Below are 8,995 nucleotides of genomic sequence, written 5' to 3'. Positions count from 1 at the left end.
TATCTCTCTGTCCACATCTATCTATCAATCATAAATATCTCCCTGTCCACATCTATCTGTCAATCATAAATACCTCCCTGTCCACATCTATCTGTCAATCATAAATACCTCTCTGTCCACATCTATCTATCAATCATAAATATCTCTCTGTCCACATCTATCTATCAATCATAAATCTCTCCCTGTCCACATCTATCTGTCAACCATAAATATCTCCCTGTCCACATCTATCTATCAGTCATAAATATCTCCCTGTCCACATCTATCTGTCAATCATAGATATATCTCTGTCCACATCTGTCTATCAATCATAAATCTCTCCCTGTCCACATCTATCTGTCAATCATAAATACCTCCCTGTCCACATCTGTCTATCAATCATAAATCTCTCTCTGTCCACATCTATCAATCATAAATATCTTTCTGTAAACATCTCTTTAATATAATTATCTCTTCCTGTCCACATCTAACTATTTAGATGTATATCGCATCTCTATTTCGCCCTGCCAGTATATGTCATGTACCCAGAGAGACCCCAACTACTCAATGTTCTCCCATGTACTACAGCTAGATTGTCCCTCCGTCTCTCCTGACCTAAAAGGGTTCTTTGTTTTTCTAAATCTAATAAAATGACGTTTCACAACGTTTCTTTGAACAAGCACACCCTGGCCAACAGAGACAAACACCTGACTCCGTCCCAGAGCGTTAAGTAAATATATTTTGCTGGCAATATACACAGCCGGCTGTGCAACCTTCTTATTCATTTTAACGGACTTCTATTAAACACGTTTTAAACCATGCGAACGTATATTTTGACGACTTTCTAATTAACGAAAAGCATTAACTTGAGGTTAAAGTACGGGATATTGGGGTTACTTTTCTCTTTGTTAATGGCTTTGTAAAATAAAAAGGTAAAGAGAAATTAATGTAAGTTATTGCTGCGGCTATTTTCGGTATACGTTGAATTATGATTTGCTAATGGAGACACATCTATCTCTGCACACGTGACCATTTTGACATTAAAACGACTGCGTTATGCAAGGAATTTTATTATGAATATTTCATACAGAAATATTACTCGACTGAAAGGCAGATAATCAAGACATCTTGCATGAGTGTAATTGCATTAGTTATATTTTTGTGTCAATACCGAGTCGAAAAACGTTATTGTTTTACTTGTACCTCAGACAACTTTATGGAGGTGCTCAGGTAATTACAGGGTAAATTTATAGGTAAATTTAGACATCGAAAAAAGCGTAAGACTATCTTACCTATGTTACTTTTGATAAGATATGATACTTTAAATATAACAATAGTCCGTATTTGTTACCCCTTCGTGTTAAACCTACAAAGACGCACTCACCTTGTTGATCTGTCATTCTATCCAGGTATGATGTGACTGCTGTCGGCGTCCCTTCTCGCCCGGCGTTTTTTGGTCACGTGACCGACCTGACAGCGAGCTTATGTTGAGTTGCTGTCTCAAGTTCCGTACACAAACATGTGCAGTGACATGTGTGACGTCACGGCAGTTTCGTGGAAATAACATGTTTATTCCACTCAATAACAACTATACCTGATACGAGCGTTCCAGCATACACTAGGTAAATTACGCAGTATGATATAATTGTATTACAGTACATATATCTCTGATATTTTTAAAAGTATTTTCACAAATTAACTTTGACAAAGTAAATATTGAATTATGAAGTCATTAGGTATAGTACACCTCGTTTATAACGAGCTAATCAGGCGCAGCGGCAATTACTTAATAAACAAATACACGCAAACATAAATGACTTTATTATAGATAAGATCCCCGGGCAATGTACATGTTCATCAATGTCAGCACAACCTTTTCTTCTCTCGTAAATGTCATTGTCAAGTGCTGAAAGGTAATCCCTTACCAGCACACATATTTTTAACCCCCGGCTAAACCGTAATTAAAATCAACTCTTGTTTGGCAATATTGACACCAATTTCTTACCGTAAGTAAACTTATCGGCATAAGGCTGATACCTTTGTATATAAGTGTCAACATTAGTTAATGCTATAAATGCGAGTAGAGCTGGGAGGTATATGACTCACTGGGTATTCAAGGAACTCACAGCTCTCTTCTCTTTTCTTTCAAGACAGGAAGATTGAAACCCTGTTTTTATTTTATGTCTAAACGTCTTATTTTATTGCAATTATTGTCTAGAAAGAGTTAGAGCTGAGTTTGAGTGAGTGAGTGAGTGAGTGAGTGAGTGAGTTGGGTTTAACGCCGCTTTTAAAAGTATTTCAGTTATATCGCGGCGTGTCAGCTTAAAGTGGGAAGAAAGCTCGAGGTGATGCAGGTCTTAGACGTTTACCACTTCGGTGAAACCCACGAGCACGGGCATGGTGTTGACAAACCTAGAAACATAATCGGGGCGAACCGGAATTAGAACCCACAATCATAGGGTTCTGGCATGCCCAAGGGACGCAACTCTGCACAGCGAATCGCGGCGCCGTAGACGACTGGGCCACCCGTGCCCCCGAGTTGGGTTTGAAATAGTACTGAGATTTTGTAGAGGTTATTCCTTGTGTAGAGTGAAATATCAAGTTCTCTCATCGAGTGACGGTGCGTAGACACGAGTTAAAATACCCCCTTCCCTCCGTCACGAGATTTATTATATACTTTAAATTTAAATTTAATTATTTCTTTACAAATGTAAAACCTTGAAACGTAAATCCTCACTACCTCTTCCCCTTAAATCAATCTGGGCAACGCAGATAAACGCATTGACCGTACGATTGCATCCTAAAGTGGGCGAGTAACATCAATCTGTAATGGCAAAAATGTACAGATAATAGTCACCAGTTGTTTTGATGTTTGTGAGAATATTAAAAAAATACCAAACTTAACCCCCCTTGTTCATGAAATGGACTTGTTCGGCATTGTCGGATTGGATTTTGACTGATTGCCATTCGTTCCCGCGACAGACTGGATGACAGAGCAGGAGCAGCGACACCAAGCGGAGGATCCTGGAACCAGTCTAGACTGGATTGCATTAAGAGAGGCATTGTTATTTTAGTACGGGTGATTATTTTTTAAAGTTTGTAAATTTTATTCACATCCTTATAGAGGCTATAAATAATGTTATTTCTCATATAAGGGCTTTATCCTCGTGGTTTATTCTCCCTGCAGTGTTTTATTGCACGATAAACAACTCCCTTTCGTGTGCACTTTTTCAGCGTTACCGGTTGACAGACTGTACTCGCGACAGGCCTAATACAGGAAGGACACGGGTTACAACCCAACAGGAAGACCGCCACATCCATACCATACACCTCCGCAATAGGTTCGTGACGGCGACGTCAGCAGCAGCAACTGCACTGCACATCGTATCAGCCTATCCACAATCACGCGACGTCTTCGTGCTATGAGTATTAGGGCCTATCGTTCATTGCGTGGAATGGGTTTGACACTCAGACATCGACAAAACCGGTTGCGTTGGGAAAGGACTGTTCGACGTTGGCAGCAACGTCTATGGCAGCGTGTACTGTTCACGGACGAAAGTCGATTCTTACTCCACCATCCTGATGAAGAAGAGGCGAGCGATTAGCACCAGCGTCCGTTCTAAAGTACTACCCACGTTGACGAGGTATGGGGGAAGAATTTGCGGTGATCAGAAATCGCGCCTAGTGATCTTAAATGGTCACCTAAATGCACAAAGGCATCGAGGCGAGGTTCTTCAACCGGCGGTTTTACCATTCTTACGTTGACAGCCACAGGGAGACATTCTGCAGCAAGACAATGTCAGGCCACATACTGCTCGAATTGGGGGCACGGGTGGCCCAGTCGTCAAAGGCGCCGCGATTCGCTGTGCAGAGTTGCGTCCCTTGGGCACCCCAGAAACCTATGATTGTGGGTTCAAATCCCGGTTCACCCCGATTATGTTTCTTGGTTTGTCAGCACCATACCCGTGCTCGTGGTAAACGTCTGAGACCTGCATCACTTCGGGCTTTCCTCCCACATTAAGCTGACAGGCCGCGATATAACTGGAATGCTGTTAAAAGCGGCGTTAAACCAAACTCACTCACTCACTTCTGCTCGATTTGTTCAGGATTACCTTGCCAACCACATTGTTCATGTTCTGTCATGGCCGGCATGATGGCCGGATATGAACCCCATTGAACATTTGGGACTACTTTGAGAGATAACTCTGAACACTTTGAGAGACCGTCAACACCATCCAGCTGTAACAAGCTTAAGTTCTTTTGGAAGAAGCCGCAGACTTCCCCATGACGTCTTCAGGGGACTGACGAGACCAGTACGAAGACGTGTAATGGCATGCTTGGACGCACAAGGAGGACACACGCGATATTAGGCTCTTAGGATATTTGGTTTGCTGTTTAAATAATGTGATATTATGAAACATTAAAATTCTAATACACTGGTTTTGATAACTTTTACTGGCATTGAAACTGAGTGGGAGGTTTCTTTTACCCGTCAGTGTATTTTGTTTAGATTTAATTGGCTTGCTTGACACAAAGGACGATGGAGAATTACGGATTTAACTGCCTGAAAAGGTATACATGAAAAAACCTTATAAACTATTACATGCCGCTCCATATAATACCATAATTGTTTTGATACACTTTGAGAAATATCATTTAAGCCTATAAAATGACTCATAATATTCAGATACATGCTGTTAGCATTCAAGTGTGAAGGTAATGTGAAATCTATGGCATATTGTATTAAGATAAAAGATAAATTTCGTGGTTTATGCTGACAGCCTGAAATGTTTATGTACGACAGATATATTTTTCCCGAATTTAATTGCCCATAATTAAGGGTGCATATAACGCACGAGTGCGTATTATACGCGAATAAATAAGTCTGGTGTACATTAATCAATCGCAAGGGGTGCTAATTGGGATTGTTCACTAGCCAATATTTTAGCAAATATCGCCGTGGGCGTTGATTAGAGCGGGGCGCTTATTACTTTCGAATAAGGTAATTATACTTTGCATTTATGTCTCAGAAATGACTGTTGATAAGACGGCCTCACTGAACACTTTGAATAGCGGAAATACCAACTTGAATATAAAACCAATCAACTATCTATTTCCACATTACGGTTACTGAGAACAATATGTCATCCAAAAACTAGAAATTACATAAAGGACATCCGGTAGTATTAACTATTGCTTGGGTGAGGACTTCCACTTTGATGACATCTACTCCGCAAACAGAATAAACGTTGATATAAGCGTTGTTTTTAGGAAAACACTATTGCTTTTTAGGAAGTACGTACTACTCAGCGCTATTGAGCGGTGTTATTTGCTATTTGTTTTGATAACTTGGCCTGGGGGCGGGGGATCAAATAGCTAAATAGGGTCATAAATCAATCAAATTCTTTTTTACGCGGAAATACGTGGATTGTTATAAAAGCACATATTACAAAGTACTGTTAAATTATATTTCAGTAGATAGTGAGAAAATTTCAACATTCCGTCCATATGTATAATTTGAAATGCGACTGGAAAAATCTCAGCTCTCTTTCATGTTTAAAACCCAAAGAGGGAATATTGCTATACCGCGAGAAAGCGATAGAGCGAGAAAGCGATAATGCGATAGAGCGAGAAAGCGATAGAGCGAGAACGCGATAAAGCGATAAAGCGATTGAGCGATAGAGCGAGAAAGCGATAAAGCGATAGAGCGATAAAGCGATAGAGCGAGAAAGCGATAGAGCGAGAAAGCGATAGAGCGAGAAAGCGATAAAGCGATAGAGCGATAGAGCGAGAAAGCGATAAAGCGATAGAGCGATAAAGCGATAGAGCGAGAAAGCGATAAAGCGATAAAGCGATAGAGCGATAGAGCGATAGAGCGAGAAAGCGATAAAGCGATAAAGCGATAGAGCGAGAAAGCGATAGAGCGAGAAAGCGAGAAAGCGATAGAGCGAGAAAGCGATATAGCGAGAAAGCGATAAAGCGATAGAGCGAGAAAGCGATAGAGCGAGAAAGCGATAGAGCGAGAAAGCGATAGAGCGAGAAAGCGATATTTCCCATAATGCCGTACATTAAAACGGTTTTTGCTGATATTTAGTGATCCTGTAATTCTCAACGCTATTTTGCCTCTTAAAATTATATTTTTTAAACATCTTGTAGTAGATAAATATGTTACAAAATACACACGTAATCTTTTCTCGTTTAGCTTGCATATTTTCTTGTAGTGTAATAAATAAGCATGATTCAAAGAATACAGATAGTCACTGTTCATATTTTCATTTTGTTCATAGTATCCCCCCCCATTTCTCCATCAAACTTAAAACTGATAAAAAGGAGATCATATATGTCAGTTTTATTAGCCAGTTTGTATTGTTTGCAACGTCCAATGAATTATTTTGTTCGGTAATTAGATTTGGAATTGAAGCCGAATATGTGCTCGTCCCATTTCGGGATCACAATTATATTCATTAAGTTGCATGTACATTATGCATACATGTACACAGTTATGTTTCCCTTACAAAATACAGATTAATTAGATATATGTCTCTACCTTAAGTCACATATACGACTTTCGAGAGCGTCATTAACCCGTAACCCCATTCCTTGGACAATAGAAATGAAATGCGTTGTAAATATTATTTTTAAACATCTCGTTTCTTATAATGACTTTCGATCAAACTGTCTTCGGGAATTAAATTTAATGCTAAAGTGCTTGTAAAATAAAGTTTAACTTTCCCGCAAGGAGAGACTAGATATCCAATTATAGTATAGGCTCAGGCAGGAATATACATATTCATGTAGCAATTCTCTATCAATTTAAAATGTATGGTTAACAATTGTGCGTTCTGATATGAATTATGTTGTTATCTACTACCTTTTTACACAGACAATGAGTCGGAAACACACACACACACACACACACACACACACACACACACACACACACACACACACACACACACACACACACATACATATGTTGGCAAAACTATACTTAAGATATACATAACATATCACAATGATAGCTGATTTAATATATGTTATAGATAATCATAGTAATTCATTTCATATTGTTATCAACCTTAACTATGTGGCCATACTAATTATGTCTCTCCATGTGTGTAGTTTACACAAGTACACATATCAACTGTGGTAACGCCACAGCGATGGGGGCAGTGGGATAGCCTAGTGGTTAAAGCGTTCGATCGTCAAGCCGAAGACCCAGTTCGATTCCCCACATGGGTACAATGTGTGAAGCCCATTTCTGGTGTTACCCGTGATATAACTGGATTATTGTTAAAAGCGACGTGAAACCATTCTCACTCACTCACAGCGGTGTTTATCAAATTACTATATGCAAGTACATATATTTGTAGATTTGCACAAGACAAGAAACACAATTCAAGTTAAACATACATCAAATGTCAAAAAGAACATTTACGGACAACCTTATGACACACTGTAAATCATATACTACCGAAAACAAGTTATAGAACACCCACAATTATAAGATTGTATTTTTGCAAAACAATCAGCCATGACTAATTAACCATAGTCTTCTTAACTTCTTTTGAAAAGTATATATTTAGATTTTAACCTGATTTATTTAGAGCGTATTGCCATGATCTGCCACGCGCTTTCGGCGTGATGGTCACATGCAACTGAATAGGGCCATAAATAAATCAATTACATTTTACGCAAAAATCGGTGGATTGTTTTAAAATCACCTACGTCTGTACAGTTAAATTATGTTTTAAGTACATAGTGAGAAAAGTTCAACATTACCTCCCAATTGCAGCAGATATCACATGCGGCCCCTGTAATGGTCAAGAGGGGATACTGCTTAACCGCGAGAAAGCGATAAAGCGATAAAGCGATAGAGCGATAAAGCGAAAAAGCGATAAAGCGATAAAGCGATAGAGCGATAAAGCAATAAAGCGATAAAGCGATGTCCCCTCTCGGCCACCATAGAAGTGTTAACCAAAGGAATGATCCCATTATGCAAGAGCGACGATACAGGTGCACGAGTCAGTGTATATATGTCAGTTAAACTATCTTTAAAGCGAATATGACTGTGAATGGTATTTCACTTTATGTGCAACATCAGTGAATATACTATTGCCCAGAATAAACCACAGCCGTAAATATTCTATACTGTTGTCTATAGTGAATATACTGGAGTGTGAGTTGGGTTTAACGCCGCTTTTAACAGTATTCCAGTTATATCACGGCGTGTCAGCTTAATGTGGGAGGAAAGCCCGAAGTGATGCAGGTCTCAGACGTTTACCACTTTGGTGAAACCCACGAGCACGGGTATGGTGCTGACAAACCTAGAAACATAATAGGGGCCAACCGGGATTCGAACCCACAATCATAGGTTTCTGGGGTGCCTAAGGGACGCAACTCTGCACAGCGAACCGCGGCGCCTTAGACGACTCGGCCACACGTGCCCCAGAATATACTAGAGGGTGGGTATACTTTGTCGAATGTGGTATATGCGGTGACGTGCTGTGAATAGACACTGAATTCAAACTTTAGGATGTCCACACTGAGGACGTATTAAGTAACACCAAGGACATATCAAGTAACACCAAGGCAATATTACGTAACACCAAAGACATATTACGTAACACCAAGGACATATTAAGTAACACCAAGGACATATTAAGCAACACCAAGGACATGTTAAGCAACACCAAGGACATATCAAGCAACACCAAGGACATATCAAGTAACACCAAGGACATATTAAGTAACACCGAGGACGTATTAAGCAACACCAAGGACATATTAAGGTGAGGTGAAATTGGGTTTAACGTCGCGTCCAAGATTATTGCACTTATATAGCGACGTGCATGCACGTGTATGTGTGTGTGTGGCTGCTTGTACTAGTCCGGACTGATGCCGATTTATAGTGCTAGCTCACTGAGATACCATGCCGCAGTTTAACATGAATACCCCACTCAGACACAGTATACTGACTCCGAGCCGACCAGTCCTTGTTTTAGCCCCTTAATGC

This window comes from Haliotis rufescens, unplaced genomic scaffold, assembly GCF_023055435.1.
Source record: "Haliotis rufescens isolate VD_foot unplaced genomic scaffold, xgHalRufe1.0.p SCAF_6, whole genome shotgun sequence".
Classification (NCBI taxonomy): Eukaryota; Metazoa; Mollusca; class Gastropoda; order Lepetellida; family Haliotidae; genus Haliotis; species Haliotis rufescens.
This window is presented reverse-complemented; position numbering follows the sequence as displayed.